At 29.6% G+C, this 23,364-nt stretch overlaps 1 protein-coding gene across 2 annotated transcripts in view; it reads right to left on the bottom strand.

Moving 5' to 3' along the window:
- The window catches only part of LOC142324040 (uncharacterized), a 359,533-nt gene that overhangs the window by 59,672 nt on the left and 276,497 nt on the right, over positions 1 to 23,364 (bottom strand). Inside the window, exon 3 of one of the 2 annotated variants that reach the window (XM_075364631.1) lies at positions 5,596 to 5,654. The exons of the other annotated variant lie outside the window; for it this stretch is intronic. The gene's annotated coding sequence lies outside the window, so the exon portion shown is untranslated. The remainder of the gene's footprint in view (positions 1 to 5,595; positions 5,655 to 23,364) is intronic. 2 annotated transcript variants of the gene reach the window in all.

Raw genomic sequence — 23,364 nt, 5'->3', positions numbered from 1 at the left:
AGCTATCATATTTTTCACGTTTATATAAAAAAAAGAAAAGTATAAAAATTTATTTCATTTCGGATACAAAACTGAGTTAATGATAACCTAAAATGGAAAGTGAAACTTATAGTTTTATATTATTGTTATTTATATTGTGAAATATTTTACTGTATAATTTTATATAGGTTTGATTCAACATAACCTAAACTTATTATTAGAATGTTAAACATTAAACTTGCTTGCTTGCTACATGATTTCTTTGTAATAAAATGGTTATATATATTATAGAAGAACGTGATGTATTTAGGTATTAAAATGAACGGTTAGTGTTCAGTGAAAGTAAATAGTGAAATATATATATATATCTTCAGCGTTGAAAGTAAATAAATATCCTAACGGCTTTGTTATATTATTATTTTAAACTATAAACATTTTTATTTTCATTTTATTTTAAAGGACAAAGTAATTTGCTTTCGACATTGGCCGTGAACTAGAGCATAATAACATCGTATTGTGCGATACAGTATGTCATTAAATAGCGTGTGTTAATATAAACCTCGCTGTCATTTTGTGTAAAAACGTATTTTTAACAACACCACGCGTAGTTTATTCCGAATTATTTTCAAAACAAACATTTTTTGACAGGTTTTTTAAAGATTTTTCTACGAATCTTTAAATAACTGCTGTCTAATGGATCGTTTAAGGTATATTATGAATGAATTATAATAAATATAAAAGTTGCATGTATTATGGAAAAAATCAGATAATTGTCAGATAAAGTATTATAGAAGGAAAAAGAAAACGTTAAGGATATATCAGACTAATCATCTGAATCTCAGAGCTTTAAAGGATTTAAAAATGAATAAAACAGTAATGATTTTTATATACAGTCAAAATCGCTTCTTCTGTTCTTAATAACTTTGAATTAAAATTTATTAAAAGTTAATTAAAATTAAAGTTAATAGAAAGTTAATAGAAAATTAATTTAAAAAAAATTAATTTTAGACAAAACAAGTTTTAAAAAAAAAAGGATAAATATCATTTTTTTAACTCTGAGAAAGCATTTGTTAATGTAGAATGAAAAGTGTTTTCTACAACCTGTACAAGAATTAGGAAGCTGTTTTAAATATAGAAAATGAAGAAAGATAAATTCTGCTTCACAAAATGTGACGAAAATATCAGACCCTTACTTTTCAACTTTTACATAAAAGGAGCGATACAGAAAATCAACCGTACGTATATTAAGTCGAGTATATATCAGAGGAATAATTAAAAAGATTTTCCGATGATGTTCTTTTGGCAAAAACCAAAATGAGTCGAAGTCGAGAAGGAATACTGGAAAGAATGGACTTATTACTAGAAGAGACATTCAGATCGAAATTAAATAAGAAAGGTAAGCATATATCACGACTAAAAGGATTATGATAATAAAATTAAAAGAAAATGTAATTTTTACATCAAGAGCAGACCGGCCATAAGATATCCGTGCAGATAAGAAATCTGCTGGAATCCGATGTATATTTAAGAATTAGAAACTTTTTAGTGCTTTATCTTAGTGAAACATGGACAATAGGAAAAACAGAAAGGAAAAGAGTAAAGCCGTTTAAAATTTAATGTTACAGGAGGATATTGAAAAAAAAGGTGAATCTATAAAATTCTAAATGAGGATTTAGGTGTATATTAGAGGAGAGAAAATTTTACGTCAGACTTTTGTAAAGACACTGACTCTAAACCGGTGAATTTTTGTAAAACATCCAGAGTTTTTTCTTTAAGATTAAAAGATTTTTTAAATCTAATTAAAGTTTTTAATTTAATTCGGAGATAGGGAGACGTGTATTAGGTAAAAACTGTAGAGGGAGAGAAAGATAGGAAAATGTATGGAGAGTTGACAGGCTGTAAATATTTTGAGGTTAAAAGATTAGCACAAACTGAAAGAAGCGGAGAATATTATGAAATCTATTGAATGACTGATGGCTTGAGAAAAACTTATTGCAATCATAGGTTTCTGACGAGTTATTCTTCCACGGAACAAAACTACGAATTGTAACCTCCTACTCTACTGTAACTTTTCGTTATGATTATAAACAATACAAGATTTTATGAGCTCCAATAATATAGATACAATAATTATCCATATGCGCAGTGACATTATTGTTACTTTTAACAATTTTTTTTAAATTTATGATATCCCCAAATAAGCTTGAACCTTGTTAGTCAGATTTGGAAATTTAATCTTTGTAGCGTATGATAAAAGCCACGCCTGACGGATCCGAACCCGGGATCTTCAGATGAAAGGCCGAGACGCCGCTACCGCTTCGCCACGGAGATCGGCTTATATAAAATAAAAATATCCCGGAATTTTTTTTTTGGAATTCATCTCGTAAGAAATTGCACACAGAATCAGTAATCATTTTAAATAATATTTCGGACAATATTTAAATTTCTAAATAAGTACGGGTAATAAGTATGGTAATCGAAAAGTTTGTAAATTTAGATGGACATCGCTTGTTTTTTTAACTGTTTTTTTTGTACGTTTTATTTTTACGGACATATTTGTAACTATTATAATAACTCGAAAGTTACAAATATTTATATTATTTAGTTGTAATAAAAGTAACATTATAACTACTCTACTTTACTTTGAGCGGGGTTCCTACAGATTGGTCCGCATCCCGCATCTCTATCACCATCCTGTCACCCTTCACATTACCACTCATCGCCCTGTGCACCCCTCACCACGTCTTTCCGGGCCTACCTTTTTTCCTTCTTGCCCTAGGGCAATAACAGTCTAACAACCTTTTTGACCACGTCTTTGCACTCATCCGTTTAATATGTCCATACCTAAATACTTGTTTTTCTTAGATTCTTTTAATTATGGAAGTTGTTATTTTTACCTATTCCTAATTAATTTTGAAGTCGGCACGAAAAAATCCATTTCGAAAGTCTCCAAAACGCTCCATATTCCTTTTTCTCGCTTACCGGCACTAAATAGTGTATAAATATAAAGATGTTCTCCTTAATGAAAAAAATGCGATTATCTGTCCATCTTTTCAAATACAATAATATTTTGTGAATGAATTCCACGTCTGACCGGGATTTGAATTTAGAACCTTATTTAAAATAAGAGTATAAACTATTTAATCTGCGTAGTAAAAATATATGCAGTCAAGTAAACTGTATCTTAGCAGCAGAATCGGAGTATATCGAAAATCAATGTTACCGGTACACCAACGATTAAATAAATCGGCGCACTGAAAAAAAATTACATCCTGTAATATGATACTTTTAGTACGATGATAATTTAGTACTGCCGAGAATTTTTAATTAACTAAATATGTCCAATAAAACTATAAAAGATATTAAACAATAACAAAATAAATTTAAAAACATTTCGTTAGAGATAAAAAATAATTTTTAGATCTCATTAAACTGAATTCTAACGCAAACAAATATAAAAAAGTTAAATTATTAAGACAGAAATCTATTATGCTGATTGCATTAGAGATAATTATACTTTTCAAATATAGATTACAATAAAATTAAAACAAATAAGATTTTAATCACTCATTCTCGAGAAAATATATAATATACAATAAAATATACAATTTTATTATATAAAAAAACAAATATACAATTAACATAATTGGGTTAGGGTAATTTAAATTGGATTAGGGGTAAAATATTTTTTCTATTATCTGCCACTGATTATAATCAATGCTAAATGAACCAAACACGCCATAATTTTCCCTTACCAATGCTGATAAATAAACCAACCACAATGCCCATTCAACCATGCGTATCGCAGGTATTACACACTTCAGTTTCAGAAAGAATACTCTATTTTAATAACTAATCAAATATACGAAAAAGATTGACCATAAGTCCACTAATTAAGAAACTGACAGTTACTGATAAGGCAGTAAAGTCAAACCAATCATAATCCTTGTTTTCTAACCAACCATAAGGTGAGAATAAAAGTTCTCTGAGAACACAATAAATTAGGATAAGATATCATTAGGAAACTACATTTTGTCAGAGAAAGACTGACAAAACCATCCAGATAATAATTCCTTGTAACCAAAGATACGAGTTAACATTATTTTATCCGAAAAGCAATATTTGTTTTATGCATACATTGCAAGATTTCAATTTAATATCTCAAAAATGTATTTTTATAGATTTATTCTATTTAAAAATTCGAAAAGATTACCAGTTTGTACGCAAAATAACGTATTAGATTTTTTCGTGTTTTTCAACATAACACCGATATGTCTAGCACTCGCAAGAATAGGATATGGGTTTCCTCGGAAATGAGAATTAAATTTATATATTTAAAATTCATTTCACCTGTTTGTTTTACCAGTCGAAAAAAATGTGGAAGTCATATTAGCGGTCTTTTATTGTTCACCGGAATGAAAAGTTGGTCGATACACGTTGTCATGTTACAAAACAGTATATGTTGCAGATTTTACACAATTATACGGAGTGTAATTGCGAGAGGTACTAGAAATTTGGCATTCAGGCCGCTAATAGAGCTGTGACCGTGTGATCATGGTCGAGCTGTTGATATTTAGGTTTTCTAGGTGATCGGACATAAAAATTTTAATAAAAATAATTCTCTTATTAGAAAACGTGCTTTATAACAGTTTGAAAATAGTTACAGAGTTTCGTTTTCTTTTAAGATTTAATTTTAATATATGAAACCGAATTGAAAAATAATGTTGACAATCGGTATTAGGATAAATAATAGTTACGTTTTTTAAGTGGCTAATAGGAAATTACAATTTTTCTTTGAAGGTAAAAGTGACGACATAATAAATAAATGTTTAATGTTTATAATTTTTCTATTTTTTCCCGGTAAAGAATTGTTAAATATTAATTTCTATAATTATCGAATTTCGTATTTTCTTATTTTCATTTGTAATCCTCTTTTATTTCGATAATTTAAGATTTAATCAATAAATGATTAAGGTACCGGTAATCATTGGTTTTAAATAGTAGTACATTTCTCTGAAAATTTATTCATTAATTCTGATGGTATCATTGCAGACTGCATGTTAGGGTATACACCACTGTAAGTTTTGATTTTGAGGGATCTTTGGGTTCCTCGAAATCATAAGGATTTCAAATTGCATGTTGCGTGTGCCATTTTTCAATGAGTGAGAAGCCTACAACACAATAACCATTAGAGATATGTGGGGCCCAGGCCCTTGTTTTGTCCCCGACTCTACATCCAAAATGTAGTTTTTTCCTAATGGAGTAATGTTTGAGTTAATGTTCTAGGAGCTTTTACTTGACAATGGACAAATGGATAAAAAAACGTTTTAAAATATATAAAAAAATAAAAAACTGCATAAAGTACACCTATTGGTACTCGTGAGACAAAAATCATGTTGACCAGTGTTATTGTAGCAGCAATATAGTTCATTTTATAAATATGACAGTTGGTAAACATAATTGTAGGAGGGGGGGGGGGAGAAAATTAATCATTAAGCAAATTGGTAAATTTATTTTTACAAATATATATGTATCATGTATTTTTTTAACGATTAAACTACTTTTAGGTTTGTTAAAAATGTATTTTTAAATTAAGTAAACAAAAAATTCACTCACGTTATGTAAAATAGAAAAATATTCCGTACACTCTTAATCGTGGATGAAATTAAACGAATCTGAAACAAAATAAATATATAATTAAATTGAAATTATAAAATGAAATATTATATATATATATATATATAATAAAATAATGTTATTGGCTTGTCATATAAATAACTGTGATGTAATTCCTCGCTTCTCTGCACCTCTTATAAGTAATCGTCGTTGGTTACCGGAATAAAATTATTTCTTAAAAAAACTATAATAAAGCTAAATGCGTATTTTGTAAGTTAAGTAAACATAACTTCGTAACCGGTATAGTTGTAAAACATAAGCGAAAGTGAAATTACGAAAGGGAAGTTTAAATAGAATTACTTGCGGAAGTAGTTATGCGATTCGGTGTGAACATTTCATGAGATCGGAAAAATACCCTCTGATTTAAAGAGTTTAATTTTTACCGTATCAAAAAAAACAAAACAAAAGAAAGAAGTGAAAACTAACTCGCTGTAAATATCTTATACCTCCAGATTACTAAAATAATTTATCGTAGAGTAGATCAAGAAGATTACTTCGGCAAAATTAGAATTCCAAAGATGTTATTTTGGCTCTAAGATTAATTTATAAAGGTCGGTTGAAACAGGGTTTGATAATGGAGTAAAATGTTTAAAATTTTAAGAAAAATAATATTGAAATGTAAAGAATATTGCGATTTAGGAAGAAGAGTTGCTTTTTTCTTCCTAAAAAAAAGGGCGGGGTGAAAATTTCCGGACCTGGATGAAAACATTTTTCTGGGTACATTTTGATTTAGTTTTTAACATAGTCACCGTTAAGTACACACTTAGCCCAGCTTTCCACAAGAGTGCTTATGCTATCCATCGAAACAGTTTATGCTGTTTATCCAATTCCTTAAAATAACCATATACGGCGGCAATAACTTCATTACTGGTCGAAAATCTCTTCCATCCAAGCCATTTTTTTACATTAGGAAACAAGTGATCATGAGCCAAATCAGGTAAATACAGAGGGTGTGGGAGCAATTTAAGTTAAAATAATCAACTTTTTTAAGATAATCAATGAAAATTATCCACATGCACTCCAAAATAAAGTTGCCGTAACTTTGTGATAACGTCGTTTTCGCTTTTTTTTGAGCAGGTAAACTTTTTTCAACCCATTGTTTTGACTGCTGCTGTTTTGTCGTCACAAACGTAAAATTCCTCTGGATTGCGCCGAAATCGCTTGAAATGTTTATTCGGCACTGTTTTTGATCGGGCGTGAGAAAACGCGGCACCCGTCTAGCGCACGGCTTGTTCATGCCCAAATGTTCGTGCAAAATATTTCGCACGCGTTCTGTTGATATCCTACAGATTCTTCTAACTAGTTCACTGACCATCTACCAAAACGATTCTACTTTTTGTAACATTTCTGGTGCAGTCACTTCAGAAGGGCTTCCACAGCGTGGTTCATCATCGTTAGTGCGTGTTCGACCCGTGAAAACTCTGCGACCCGTGTATTTAATGGAGAAGCTCTTCTTTAATTTACTTTGCTTTTTCAGAAATAGTATTTAATCAATATACGAATATCCCAATTTTTCCATTTTCCAAAAAAACACCATAATTTTGTCCACTTTGACGGACTATAAATACTATTCTACTAGTTAGCAACGATTTGAAACTCTTGTAGTAAACTAATGAAGAATGGACTCATGCGACACCGTCGAAAAGTTAAGCGTATTACCACCATCTGTGTGCGAGACCCGGAACTTTTTACTTCAACTAATAGAAAACGACTAAATTTAAGCAACAGAAAGGAAAAGCGTGTGCCAAGGATGTAAACTAACCCATTTTTTTTTTAATTTATAAAGGGCGAAAGGATTAAAGGAACAGAAAAAACAATAGAGCGCGATAATAGAGTAAAATGAAAATAAAACTTAAATATACGATGATAATAATAACAGGAAAATTTTATCATTTTCACTTGAACAAGTCTTGAATTTTTTTACATTTCTTCGCGAGACATCCCTCCTTATATATACAATTATTAGTTAGTAAAATGATTACTTTCAGAAGTGCAAAAAAAAATATTTTCTAAGAAGCTTACATATTTTAGTGTGATGTGTGATTTAAATGCATTAAATTACAGTGAAGCTTAAGTTCAACATATTTTGTATGTACGATCGTACTCTATAATCGAAGTTGTATTTTCTTATGTTATAATGTGTATTATTATATCGTTAAACAAACATATGTATTTGTCTTCCTTCCCATCATTACGATTATTATTATAACACCGATATAGTGATAAAGACAATATAATAAATAATTATTATAATTTAAACGACCTTCATTACATTGATTCTGTATTATAACTTTTTTAATTTGCAAATATATTATGTACTCATTGTATCCATGTTCTATTATTTATGTACACAACCGATTATAATTTCTGTAATAATACACCGGATCGTACAGTACTTATGCTCCACCTAAATTTATAGTATAGTATTTTTTAAATATTTTTTACACGAATCAAGGTTATGGGAACATATTATTTTGACAGTTGTCTTTTTACGAATACAATTAATAATTATTAGGGCAGAAAACAAAATTGTTATAATTATACCGGTATTATAATTGTTATAAAATTAGGATACGTCTACAGAATTTAATTCATAGTTCTATTACAAATTATGCGCTTGTTTAAATATTACCGAAGAAAACCTTGCACTTTTAACATGTACAGTTTATATGTTATTATACGTTGTACTATGCGGCTTGTGTCGCATTAAATAGTCATACTATCCTTGCCCGTGTATTTGAAACTTTATAATTCGCTTCATAATTAAAATTAAAAAAAACTGTCTAACTTTTTTAATTTTCCATACAGTTACTCTTTAAATGGTGCGCTTTCGTTCCTTTATAAAACATTCTCCTTTAAAAAGGGAAGAAAAAAATAAGTATCATTTTCTGATCTTTTTTTACTGATCATGACATGATTTTTTACTGATTTTCGTGGATGAGATATCCCTGAAAAGAGGATAATTTTTTTAAATGAATAATTAACTTGTCTTCATAGAAGATTTTTAAACGCCTTCAAAAAGGAGCAGATTTTCTCAATTCATTCCGTATATTTATATATGTATATATTATTAGATTCACGCATAATATTTTACTACTGCGTTGTCTGATTTAATGATTTTGGTAACATGCAACAGAGGATAATCCCAAGTAGGTCTCAAACGTTTGGTTGGAATCCTGCCAATACTGGACGAATAACGAAAAAATGTTTTCTTGTGTTTCTTGCCTGTCAATTTCTTAGAAACGATTTACTAGTGGTGCTCCTACGGTACTGTACAGTATTTTCAGTCGCTAGTCATACTTGACAATTTTCTTCTACCTATGAGCACCTTTTATTCAGGATCAGATGTACCTATTTGGATGATAAAATGTTTTGATTATCACAATCCCGGTATAGACTTAACATTTTCTTTCAAACATTTAAAATTTTTCTTAATCGGCTATAAAATGAGGAATTCTCTATATAATCTGCCCAGTTCTCGACGTAATTAACTCGCTACACTATACCCTCTTTTAAATTATATGTTCCTCGAGTCAGATTTCCCGATCCTTGCATTTCTACCAGCAATCTTTCTACTACGAATAAGTCAAACAGGACTCTTTAAAGTCTCGACCCGACGACTAAGAGTCACAACAACTTGCCTCTCCTTCGCGAAATTTTTTTTGTTAAGATTTATTACGGCTTTCTCTGCTCTTCTGCCCTAGAATTTGTGAACTTTTCAGATTTTTTTATTTTAAAGTCGTTATTTTAATTTGTTTTATTTTTTTTGTAGCTTTTACAGTGTGCATAATTTTACAGTTAATCTTTTAGTAAATATTATGCATGTATGTATTCTGTTTTTTGTGTTTTGTAGTTGTGTTTTGTTTTTCTTTTACTTTTTTTAATGTAATTTTTAAGGTTAAAATTGGTTGTATATCTGTATAGTTAGTAAGAATGTACGAGTTAATCTCATAATATTTACTTAGTTATTTTGATTTTTGGATAATTCACAATTTTTATTTATTTTTATTAAAACGTAATAAGTTACTTTCATTCGTCTTTGTTCGCTTATTATTGGATAGCTACACCATAATGATACTTTAAATGACGACATTTGACAACAAACATTTTTACGCGAAAATTCAAGAAAATAAGTTGGAAAATTTATTGTGAAAAATAGTTTTTTAATCTTGTATTCCTGTAAGTCATGTACAGTAAAGGAATTTCAAATAAAATGAAAAAAGTGTAAACGTTTAAAAACTGTAAAAGATTTTTGAAATCTCTTAAGTTGTTTGTAGTTGATTTTAATTTGTGCTGATGTTTAAAGGTTGAAATTTAAACAAAATTTTATTAAATTTTGTTTAAACAAAATTAAATTTAAACGAGATTTTTTTTTAAGATGATTTTGTATTTTTAAATTTTATTGTATTTTTAAATTTTATTTTATTTTTCGTAAAATTTTTAGAATTTTACCACGGATCGGATTTATATAAACGAGTAACAAGTAAAGCCTACAACATTCACTAATACACTAGATACATGCTATCTCAGATCAAAAGTTACAAAATTTTCCATGTCGGATCATTTAAGATTTAGAAAATCCTATTTTTTAATCCGATTTTTTTATTATACGGTAGTCTAAGCTCATACAGATTCCCAGATAGCAACAGGCTGTCTTGAATGATTACATCATGAAAATAAATCTCTGAAATATCTATTACGGTTAAAAAAAAATTATAAAACTGAAAAAAAATTTTGCACAGTAACGATAATAGAATGTTAAAAAATAAAAGTAAATATATATATATAGATTTCAGGAAGCATTCTGTTTACATAGCAGTCCTATTATATATAACGTTTGTTATATTAAAATTAATCACGTAACGAGTGGAATGAAATGAATTATTTATAAAATAAAAATTTACGACTTTTATAATCAATGTACGGAGTATGCCGATGGTAAACTTGTTTTTCATTATTTAGTTTAGAATGTTGAGCAAATACGATTTGAAAAAAATGATGGTTGACACGGGTGTGGATAACAGTAAGAACGATTGGGAAAGGTAACGAGAAAGAAAGAGATGAAAGAAATAAGCGAGAAGAAAAGAGAACGTTAGCGAAAGTGAAAGACTGATTTAAGTATTGTATAGTGCGATTACTTTACCTCGACTAAATAGGTTGGAATTCAGGATGTACGACTGTTATGAATTGAGCAAGTATAATAATTTTTATAGAATTAAGACCGGTTGTGAATTCTAAACCTCTTAAATAAACCGCATCTCCTCCATTAAATTTACTTGTTTCATTGGATCCATGACGATTTTGAATCGGCTAACCTATTTATCTTGGATACTTATTTGTCAGCAATTTAATGTTCAAACAGAAAAAACAAACTTCAGTTGTCATTACATTGAATACCTTTGTTGTATTATCTTTTTGTTTTTGTGAATGTATCCTTTAATATTTTGTAATATTTTATTTACATCATTAAATCATAACATAACAAATGTTTTTTTCCAAAATTACCATTATAAATTATTTTAGGTTTAAGTAATATTCATCCAGTTTTGAAATATTTCATTCAATAGACTTTACCTTCTATGTTTTATAATTTGTAGGCCTTTCTAATTAATATGGTAAAAAAGACTGAATAAAATTTAAGCTTCATGTATTATTTTTTTGTTATTGAAAGAGCTGACAAAAAGGCTAACTTTGTAACTTTATAACTTTCCCAGCTTTAACTTTACAATTTATTTTTCAAATATGGCACTCGTTTTTAATATTTATGAATTAATTATGCAAATATTTAAAATACAATTCCTAAAAAGATCAAATATCAGTAAAAAAATTTGGGTCCGATTTGACTCTGATAAAATTGCATTTTCACCTTAAAAATTATGTCTTGATTAAAATTATAATTTAGAAAAACATTCGTAGTAAAATATTTTGGATCCCGGTTGACACCCTTGAAAAAATGTTTTTGTTAATACTGCGTTTAGAGTATTATTACAAAAATCAAAATCTATTTCAGTTACATTAATACGAGTTACAATTGAATTTTTAATTTTGAAAATTAGTTTAAAAAAAAGTTTATTTCAACTAAGGCTCACGTTCAGCTCCCTTGCTTTTTGGGGCTTAAAAGTTTATCGGGTTACAAATACAACAAAGCTGTAAAATACATAATTTACTAAAAAACACCTACGGGTACCGTGTTGACCCTTGTCCGATAGGATTTAAAATTAGGCCAAGGCTGGAATATAAATAAATAGTCAAATATTGGTGTCAAAATTTGATTTTGCTGACGGGTTTTCAAAATATGAATAAAAATTGTTTAGAAATAATGTTGAATTTATGTCCAGCCAGTCCGGTGTTAGTCGAAATACTATTAGCCCGATCGATATTCGTATGTAAGTGTTACACATTCCGGAAATTTCTATAAATTTCCGTATGTTTTTTTGGACTAGGGGGTCTTGAAACGTTGATAAATGCGAAACCCTCGATACACATTTTGGCCATTCGCTATACTTTCAATTTTTAGCGCTGTGTTACTGCAGCAGTATTAGAGCAATAGTCGGGAAAAACTTTTTTCATGAAAAAAAACTTTTCCTAAACGTATACCCTTAAAAAAATAATATTTTGATCAAATTTATTATTGCCTAGTTTAACCTTAGCATTAACGTTATTAAAAAATTTGAATTCCTTGATTAGTTTTTATTTTACTTTTTGTATTTTCGTTAGTATTTATTTTCTGTCTTTCATTTTTCAAACAAATTAAATGTAGATGTCTTAATACTACTACTATATCTTATTGTTATGTTGTGGTCGTGCTCAAGGGTTTTTTAGAATTAAAATTCTAAAAAAAAAGATATATCAAAAGACCTTAACATTTATTATCTGTTTTCCTTGGGTTCAATTACCTCCTAAAAAAAATAAAATGTTTTATCTCGTCTAAATAAAAATAGAATTTTTGTATTAATAGCTTTGAGCAGGTTGATTAAATTCCAAATAACATCCAAAAAAAGGTGTTACAGGAAATTTAATTCCTTTTACTTAATATTTAAAAAATAAAACAAAAAGGTGACATTTATTAAAAAAAATATTTAAAAAAATCGAAGGATATGGTTTTGTTTTACATTGTAAAAATACGTGTATAGAAAAAAGCCATAAATGTTTTGTTTTTGATGTATGCTACAAAAAAATTTCAACCTGACTTTTGCTCCTAAAATGCAGTACTTTTTTTTTGGTCATTGATCACTATAAAAAATAATTTGTTATTTGACGATAACTATTAAAAAAAAAAATGGTTCCAAAAACTGTTAACACTTTTTGAGAAACGTCATGTAAAGAAAACAAAAAAAACTAAACTATTTTTAGGTTTGATGTAAAGTAACGTTCAAGACTGGCAATTAAAACTGTTAATTGCAAACATTAAGTCAACATTATATTTGAAGTACCCTCAAAAAAAGTAATCCAAAGGAGAGAGGTCTGGAGACCTGGCAGGCCACTTTACGGCTCCTCTACGACCTATACAGCAATTTGGAACTTGTTCATTTAAAATTTGCCTTGACCTTAGATAATGAGGTGGTGCTCCGTCTTGCTGAAGCCATACGTTATTATTCAACTCTGTCCAACATTTTCCCGGATATTTGGTAAAATTTTCCCGGATATTTGGTAAAATCCTAAAGTTGCAGTAAGCATCTCCTGTAATATGATGATTCTCCTATAATACCGATGATTGCCGTCCAAAGGTTCACTTTGTGAGAGTGCTATATATGAGCTTCCAACATCAATCTGTGATTATTATTCGTTCTAATATCGACAGTTTTGCTTATTCACATGGCCATTTAACATAAAATTCACTTCAGTAAATATTATTTAATTAGAAAAATTTGTGTCTTTCGTCTAATTTTTGCATAATATCACAATGCTCAACTCGGCGATCAAAATCATCTTCCAAAAGTTCTTGCACCAGGTGCAGCTTATAAGGGTAAAAATTATTTGTTTTAAGAATCTTTTAAACTGAAAAATAACTGATGTCATTTGAGACGAACAGCTATCCGAATCGATGAATGAGGGTCTTCAACCATGGTCTGCAAAACATCTAATGACTTTGCATCAGTTGTGACAGTTTTTGGTCTACCGGTGCGAGGACGATCTTTACAATACTGGTTTCTGCAAATCGCTGTACTGTCTTGATTACAGTCAATTTAATTATTGGTTCTCTGTTTATTAAACAAATCACATACCTCTTATAAAGGCCGAACTCTCACCGTATCCGTACATCAACAGAGTTCTTTAGGTTTCACTTAAAGAAGGCATTATTTTAAGATAAAACTAAATAAATGAACGGGGGAGGAAACTAATAATAAAACTCGCTACAAAAAAAAAAAAAATTGAACCACTAGGTCTAAAACTTAATTTTAGACCTAATTTTAGTCTCAAATTTTACCATAAGTACGTTGAAGTAAAAAGGTGAAATGAGAAGTTAGCAGGTTGCATTTTTTCAACGTAATACAAACTGCATTGTAATTTAACAGCTGATTTACTCATTTAGTGATTTTACATGCATCATGAATGTAAAATGCAATGAAATTGTTCATGCAGGACGTTTTACCTCGTTTTATTGTTAACACGATTTCAGTCATTGCAAATTTGAATGCTTATAACTCGATAACAAAGCCATTAACAGAAAAACTGGTTTCACCATTGTGTTTCTTATAAATTTTAAATCGAAATCATGCATCATGTGGTCATCTTCCTATTTAAAAAAAATTTAAAAAAATTAAGCTTGATTCAATGTGGCGGATCCTGATGGCGGACAAAAACCCACTACTATAATGCAGATTTTTTTTTTAACTATGTAGAACCCTATTTTTCTTTCTGCCTCCAAATACCTCCCAGATATGCAGTATAAAGCTGTTCAGTTTAAACTGTCGTTAATGAAACAATAACAGCTAACGAATATTTGTATTTATTGATTTTCCAATTGTCTCAAAAACATAAAACTCATAGTAACAAAGTTTTGTATGTTTATTATCATACGTGGTTTTTATTATTTTCACGAAATTTGGTACGGTAGCCTTTTTACTAAAATGTACTGATAAAGAATGGAAAAGGCTGATGACGGGATGAAGAGTGACGAGGGGGTACTGTTATCATAAATCTTACTAAAAATAAGATTTCTAAAAAGTTCAGCAAAGAGAGGTTGCTTACTAATTTTGATTAAAGTAGATTTGTAATAGTTTTAATTCTGATTTTATTTCATTAAAACTTATATGTTATGCTTTAGCGTGACCAGCATTTTAAGATCGCTATTTTCAGTAATATGGCTATAAGAGAGATAATTTTTTTTAATAAAGTAAGAAGTAATAAGTCACCAGAATTCATAATCAGGCTTTCTGAAAGAATATTTTTACTCAACCTTTTGGCTATTGGAAATAACCGACCGAACTATAAACCGTTCAACGAATTATAAACTCTTGTCGAGTTAAATATATTTAATTTTCTTTTCATTACTTTTATCGTTATTATTTATCAAATAAGAGGTTTTAGTTCAAAATTTAACAAAAGTAAAGCTTGTGACAATTAATCTTAGTTTGAAAAAGCAGATTTTAATAAAATATCGCATTTCAAAGGAATTTATCGTTAAATGGTATACAGTATTTTTTTTCAACCTCCGGGACCGCCGTTAGATATGCTTTAGAGAATGAGATGAAATGACAATTTTGCATGTGATGTTTTCTATAGATCTTTCACACTAACATGTGACATTTACTTACTGGCTGGACTACTGTAACAGGTTGACCCTCACTACATTTACATTTCGTAGAACGAGTACGATTTAAAAACTTGTATCTGTTTCACATATTCCTGTCTTCTAAATATTCCTCTACAACCGAATTAATACGTGGCTCATCAATCTAGTTCATTTCTTTAAAGTTCTATTATAAATTTCTCTTTTTCTATTAGGGTTTTTCCCATATCCTCCTGTAAAATTTCCACTCTTCTATTCAGAGAACGTTCTTCTCTTCCTGTCTGTTTTTTTTCTTATAGACCACGTTTCGTTACTTAAGTAATACAAGAATCTCATTTTAATCCTTCTATATTTGATAGCAGGTTCTGTTCTGAATGAAAACTGTTGTTCCTTATGTCGACCTGCTTATCGTATTTGTATTATTTTATCCATTGTTTGAGCTTTACTAAGTAATTCGGCGAAATCTGTTGTATTTTGTTCAATTACCTTAGTATTCTTCCTTATTTTCCTTTCGGTCAAATTTGTTTTAATCTTATCTCTTTTTAGAGTTCTCAGAGCAATAAATCCATACCTCTCGATAATTTTTCTCAGAGTTTCATTCAAATAATTCAACGATTAAAATATCTAATACATCCATAAGTAGTTATAGTCTAAAGTTGGATGGAATTTGTTTTAAACGCTACCACCATGTTATTGGTTCAAGATACTCGCTTGAGACTCAGATTATTCTCTATACTAAAAGTGTAGGAATTTGGAAGTATGTGTTTTTCATATCCTAACAATTATGTTTTAAGTTATTTTTCTTTGGTTTCTTAGTCAGTAGTGATTAGTGATTACCGAATATTTATTACCGGTTAGTGATTACCGAATATTTATTCTGATATGAATAATGTGCGATATTAAATATAACATTTGATTAAAAAGTGGAACTAGTTATAATATTTAATAAAATGTGAAATAAAAAGTACGAAACTGTAAACAACTGAAATTTAACTCGGTATGAGCAACTAGGTTAATCGGGGGTATATTAAGGTATGCAGGTTTAGTTAATTCGTTAGTAAAGTGGTGTGTAGAAGGTAAAACTGTCGATGAAAGATTGGAATACATGAAAGAGATAATTGAGAATTAAGGACGTAGTAAAAATTTTGAGGTTAAAAAACAAACAAAACAACAAAAAAATTGAAATGTTCATGAAACCTGTTGATTGATGATGTAAAAAAAGAGGTGACCTTAGCTAGGACATACGAGAGAAGAAAGATTGACAAGTGTAAAGAGGCTGTAAAACGGTAAAAATTACAGACGATCTAAACGAAAATGATTATCAATAGAAATTCACATGAAGAGAAGAGACTGGTGATAAGATATTGTGCAAGAGACATACCTCTACGTAAATAATAAAATTATGAAAGCGATTACAAAAAAACAAAATAACAAAATAAAAATTTGTCTATGTTGAGAAAAATTTGTTTCTTTTTGTATTTAAATTTTAATATATTTAATTAATGCTTTTAAATGTTAACATTGAAAACTAATAAAATTACTTTTACAGGTGTGTCTACTTTAATATTAACATAAAAAATGTCTTTGAAAAAATGTCTTTTCAACTGAATTAGTATAAATTAAATATTCAAGGGCAGTAAACATCATTGAATGCCAGCTAAAAATCTTCTTCATTTACACTTTGAATGTTTTCAGCATTATTTATATGATAAACCAAACAATGGAGTAGAATAAATAAACTTAAATTTGAAAAAAAAAATTAAAATATTCCGCCAACGGAATATTATATTTCATTCTGCGTATGGAATAGGAACTATTCTCAAACGTATAAACTGTATAATATATTCAAATTATAATCCATTACTTTTTATACGCTGCAAAATTGTTACTGTAAAAAAATTTTTTTCGTCTTTTTTTACTTTCCCAACTATTACACATTTATAAAGGTAAACGTGTAATTTCGATTTCGATTGTTACGAATGCTTCACAATCTATCTGATTACTACAAATTCCTGGAAGATGTTTGCACTTACGTACGTACGTGTGTTTCTATGTATTTTGATTAATTTCCGGACTCAAAATCTAAATCTAGAGCTCTGCCTTCTCAATTTAGTAGATCCTTTACGTCACCACTGTCTGTGCCAAACCTTCTCTTTCGTCCTCTTATTTTCCAACTTCACTTCATCTATTAACTTCGGTTTTCTTCCTTCCTTAGTCTTTTTACTGACCCTTCGAGTGCAACTGCACTCCACTTCTAACCACATGTTCTAACCGGTTTCCTTTTCTTGTGTGCTTCTCGCATAAGAGTTTTTTCTTTAATTCTGTTCTATCATTCCTCATATTTTTCGCCCATCTTTCCCATCGTTCTCCAAATTCATATCCGAAAGCCTCAATCCAGTCCCCCTCTCTTCCTCATCGATCGTGCTTCACCTCCATACCCAGCATTTGGTTAACTTCTTTAACTCTAAATATCAATTCCCTCTTCTTATTGAAGGCCTCCTTTCTATCCTTCAGTTTACTTCCGCTGCGTTCTTCTAGTTCTTTGTCACTATAGTCCACAAATATCTGTAATTTTGTACTTTTTCTATTCTTCCTTCACTTGTCCTTGTCGCTAAATCTTCTTTGTTGTTTACTTCCATTACTTTTAGCTTTTTCCTTATATTTATTTCCTCACCCAATCTCCTATCCATGTTCTATCACCGGACTGGCTCAAAATAATGGCTCAAAACATTGATATATATGTGTATTGATATATATATATATATATATATATTGTATTACATTCTGGATAAAATAATAAACATGGAGGAATAATTTTCTTAATTTTTAACTGTTAATTTCTTAACTTTCGGTTTAGTAGTCTTGAGCTTTAGTACGGTGAACGAATATATAAGTTATTTACAATTCCAAAATTTTAAAAACTATGGGATTTAGGGGTCGGGATATTCAACATTATTTGTAAATATTTTCTGCCTTCTATCTTGAAAACCTGTCGACTAAAAAAAAGTTGAAATATGGCCAACATATTTGGCTAAATATAGCTTCGGCCTAATTTTAAACCCCGTCGAATAAGGTACAGGCATTCGGAAATTTTTCTACGAATACTGACGTGATTATTTAAACGATCCAGAACGAATATAGGCCTCAACTATAGTTATCCTTTCCTGGCATTCATCAAGGCATTTTACAATGCAAACACAACTGCACTCACACGTAACCACGTGACAAACGGCAGTAACAACCAGTAGTGACATATACAACCACTAGTTGCGCTAGTTGTATGAGGTTTTCTATAAGTAGTCTTGGATATCAGTTTCATTATGTTGCCCACCCTGCAGTATCCATATCCATATTTTTAGCTAACTATAATTTTTTTTAGCCTTGAATAACATAGTACCAAATTGGATCGACTTATTGAAGTAAACAATCCGGTAAATGAGTTAACTCCAAAAAACAAGGGGTTTTGAATGGGACCCCTTCTTAAAATATCAATTTTTTTTAAACTTTAATTTTTTCAAGATTTAAAATCGAATGTAGATAACATGAAAACTTTTGAAAAATAGAGGGATTCTCCCTTGGGGTCCGACTTAAAAATTAATTTTTTGAATCTTTTATAATTTTTTATTTATATGTTTTTCCCAATTGTGGGTGTATTAATGTTATATTAGGTAGCAGTCAAGCAATGAGTCGAAGTTGGACCCAAATTTTTTTAATTAAAGTTTCGATTTTTTTTGCAGAGTTAGCTAAACAATTAAATAAAAGGATTAAATACATAAAAAAATAAACAGTGTATTATGTTTTACGACAAACTGTAAACGCGGCACATCCCATCGTTATTAACCCATTCGTGTAACATTAAATTATTTATTTATAAGTTGACTTATCGCTCATGATCCCCTATCGTATTCTGAGATTGATACGATGATACGTACAGAGCCTGTCGATTACGGTAAGATGATTTTGGTAATACGACCTTGCGCTGGAAGGATTTGTTTAGATCGGTTTAAGATGTTATAGAAACTGATTACAGATGTTATTTTCATGACGATTCACGGGTTTGAATTCACAATTAACGGTCAAACCGTGTATTTATTTACTATAGGACTTGATTTTATTTTTGCTATTTACCCAGTATTCTTGAGAACATTTTTAATTTTGTCAACCAATTTGCTATAACAACATTAATATTTATTAGACGATCTTTAAATTTAAAAAAAAATATTTTTACAATTATGCCAATCTCTGTAACAAAGTGATAGTGTTTCCGCTTTTCATCCGGAGATTCTAGGTTCGAGTTTCCTCCAGGCACGCCATTTTCCACATTTATAAAATTAATTATCCTCAATCATTAACTGTTAGCAGGCGTCAGCTTTTTGTTATACAAATAATAATTTTTAATAATTGATTCCTGTTTTTTTTAACTTTTAAATTATACAGAGTCCTATATATAAATATATTTATGTATGTATTTTCATTTCATCATAAAACAAACTTTTATTTTTAAACACTTTTATTAATTTTTTTTTTTTTTTGCTTGGGATATTGAAATGGAATTTTGTAGCGTATGAAAACCTAACCGAGATTCGAACCCGGGACCTCCGGATGAAAGCCGAGGCGCCTTTATTATTTATCTGAAATAACTGCTGGATTGACCCACCAAATTTGTGTTTGATGAAATTTGGCGTTTAAAAAATGCCAAACGTTATCGGGATTCGAATCCCTAACTTTCCGTCGAAGACGGATATTTCCATTATACCGAGGGGACCACCGCTTGATTTTTGTAGGCCAGTATCGATTAATTTTAAACAATTTAGTAGAAAAAGTAATGATTTTAATATAATTCCGTAACAGCAGCGTTAATTACGCTGCTGTTAACGAATTTACGTTATGCGACTATGAAGTTTCTTGTTACAACAAACGACGTACGGTGAAATGCAAACGATCTCAATAGTTATAAACCGGTTTAATTATTATCGTACATCCGACCTATTACTATTAAAAATGTATTTAAATAAAAAGATTAAGAAACATAAAATTTGCCCTGTATAGAAATAATTATTTTCAATTAAATATATTTTAATATTTTCTCACGTTAAGTTATTAATAATGCTCTTCTACTTAAAGCAAAGTAGTCACTTAAAATCCCCTTAAGCGATTATTACATGTTATGTGTTAGATAAAATCGATAGTATTAACCTTCAACAATCTAATAATATAAAATAAAAATATGTAGAAAAGATTCTATTTAAGAGAGAGAAATAGTAATTACTTTAGAAAAATATTACAGAAAAAAAACCCTGTTATATCCGCTAAATTAGTCAACTTGTGTAAACCAAAATCAAAATAATAGACATACGTCTATTATTTCGTATTGCAAAAGAAAATCCATTTATGAAAATTAACCTGATTAAAAAATATATCGAATCATTAAACCTCTCCTCTTCATTTATTACAAAATTTAATTTCTATTAAAAAAAACTAGTTTCGAAGTTATTAAGATGTCTAATCTAACTGAAAAGTGATTTCTTGTTTGAGTTCTGTAAACGTAATATGCACAAGTTTAAGTATACATCTATAACAAATTTAATAATTTACAATCCAATGATCTTCTATAGTCCTTCCCTTACTCGATTATAGTAGGCCTTTCTTTTTCTCTGCTGTAGCCGTACAAATAAGGGATAAAAACTATAAAATAATTAAGGAAATTATGTACACTAATTATACAAAACGTTCATAAAGACTCGTAATGGTGAAGCGAATGAAAAACTGGCCGAGGTGGAAAATATGCTCGTTAAGCCCCATAACTATAACGGTTTCACGATCCAACATGAGTCAAGTCATAGCTTGAGAATGAAATAGCCATCCTTAAGAATAACAAGCATCCCGTGACAGAATTACAAAGATGAAAAAGGAAATAAGTGGATTTCTGTTGCCTTATGTAATTGTTACATATTTTATAATGTTACATAGATTCATAATGAAGTACAGGTAATATTTAATTCTACAAGTGATATCTTCACTCTTTTCATGATCTGGCTGTATTATGAATATCGTTATTCTTAGAGAAAGCAAACCCTGAACGGGTTATATTTTTTAATGGTGCAAAAGACTTATAGTATGCTTAAGAACCGGACCACTATCGGATGAAGAGGTCGCTGCTTGGTACAAAATTGTGACTGGTCAGATGTCGAAAAGGCTAAGGATCTACTTTCATTTTTTTTAGTCCGGATTTTATATTTTAGTCGGAGGGGAGGCGTGCTTTTTTGTTTTTATTCCTTGGGACACAACGATATCTAGTTATCAGCACCCGGACCCAAAATTACTGTAATAATTAACAACTTAAGTTTACCCTAAAAATTAAACAGATATAAAACACCTATGCTGTAAATACGCAATAAATTGCCAAATGTCAAAATGCAAAAACACATTACATTTGTAATCAAATTTGAATCCAAATTCACGGCCTTAAGAAATCTAAGACATTAGACAACATTGATATATTTTTGCCTACGATATTGCGATTGTTAGCCCACTTTTGACGTAATGCCGCGTAACAGACAGTCCCCAAGGATGTGGTGTACAGTTAGTTGGTAGTCTCAATGAACGAAGACTGGTTCATCGGTCTGATCCACGAGTAAGTTTAGTGGTGTTTACCGCGTTCTTTAGTGGTTGGATTTCAATTAACCACACATCTCAGAAATGGTCGATCTGAGACTGTACAAGACTACACTTCATTTACGCTCATACATATCATCCTCATTCATCCTCTGAAGTAATACCTGACGGTGATTCCCAGAGAAAAAAGGGTTTCTAGAGTACATGTCAATCGCCTGCAAGGCATTCATAGAATCTGAACAAACAAGAACGTGTCGTCACTTTTTAAAATTCACATTTATTTTATTTGAAGAAGTGGGTTTCCGAGACCTATATTTGAGCGAAACCATATAAATGTTAAATGTTGAATGGTAAAAGCTGGTGTAATTAGATAATTATAAATTTAAATTAAAAATTAATAATGAAAATATCACAAACCCTAACTGTATTTGTGAATTTGAAGTTTATTCATTTCTAAATTCGTTTATTTTTAAAAATAAAAATATTTTTAGCTTGTTCTTTAATTTTTTTTTTAATTTATTTTTTGTTTAGCGCCTACTCCAACGGTCTTTCTACCAGGATTGTAGCCAAGCATTATATTTTTGTTTTTCACTACTTAAATTTATAAATAAAGACTTATTATTATGGTTATTTTTATTATTATATCGGTTTAAAATTCAGTCTATGAAAAGGATTATTTTCTAACCGTACTGTAGAAGTAATCGGGTGTGATTTGATTTAGTGTCGGCTATGACAATCTAAAAATATATAAATACTATAAATATTATGAAAGGCCGAGATGGCCTTTCATCCGGAGTCCCGGGTTCGAATTCCATTATCATATGGCATTTTCACACGCTACAAAATTACCATTTCATCTCATTCTCTGAAACAATATCTAACGGTGGTCTCGAAGGCTATAAAAAAATATTAAAATTAAATTTTAAATTGAATAAATGATTCCTTACTGATGGGGGGGGGGGGGTTTACAGTAAACTATTAAGTTGCCCTATCCCACAGTGACGCTAAAGTGTTTTAAATGAAAGAAAAAATTAAATGTCAATTTTCTGTTTTTCCGGTTAAAAAGTAAATTGATTCGGAAAATTTATGATACGCTATGTTAAATGTGTATTATTTATTACGAACGGGCAGGTTTAGAAGTGAATGTAAATACTTTACTATTACGTATTGTAACTTTAATATTGTAGATTTGTAGAGGTAAAAGTATTTTTTATACGGGCAGAATGAGAATGATTTATACAAAGAAAAAATATTGTAGTGGATATATAATTTTTCTTTTTTCATAAGATAATCAGATTTAATTATTAACTTTCACTATTAGAAAGTAAAAGTGTAACATATACAGTAATAATATGTCTTTT

This window comes from Lycorma delicatula, chromosome 4, assembly GCF_047948215.1.
Source record: "Lycorma delicatula isolate Av1 chromosome 4, ASM4794821v1, whole genome shotgun sequence".
NCBI lineage: Eukaryota > Metazoa > Arthropoda > Insecta > Hemiptera > Fulgoridae > Lycorma > Lycorma delicatula.
This window is presented reverse-complemented; position numbering and strand designations above follow the sequence as displayed.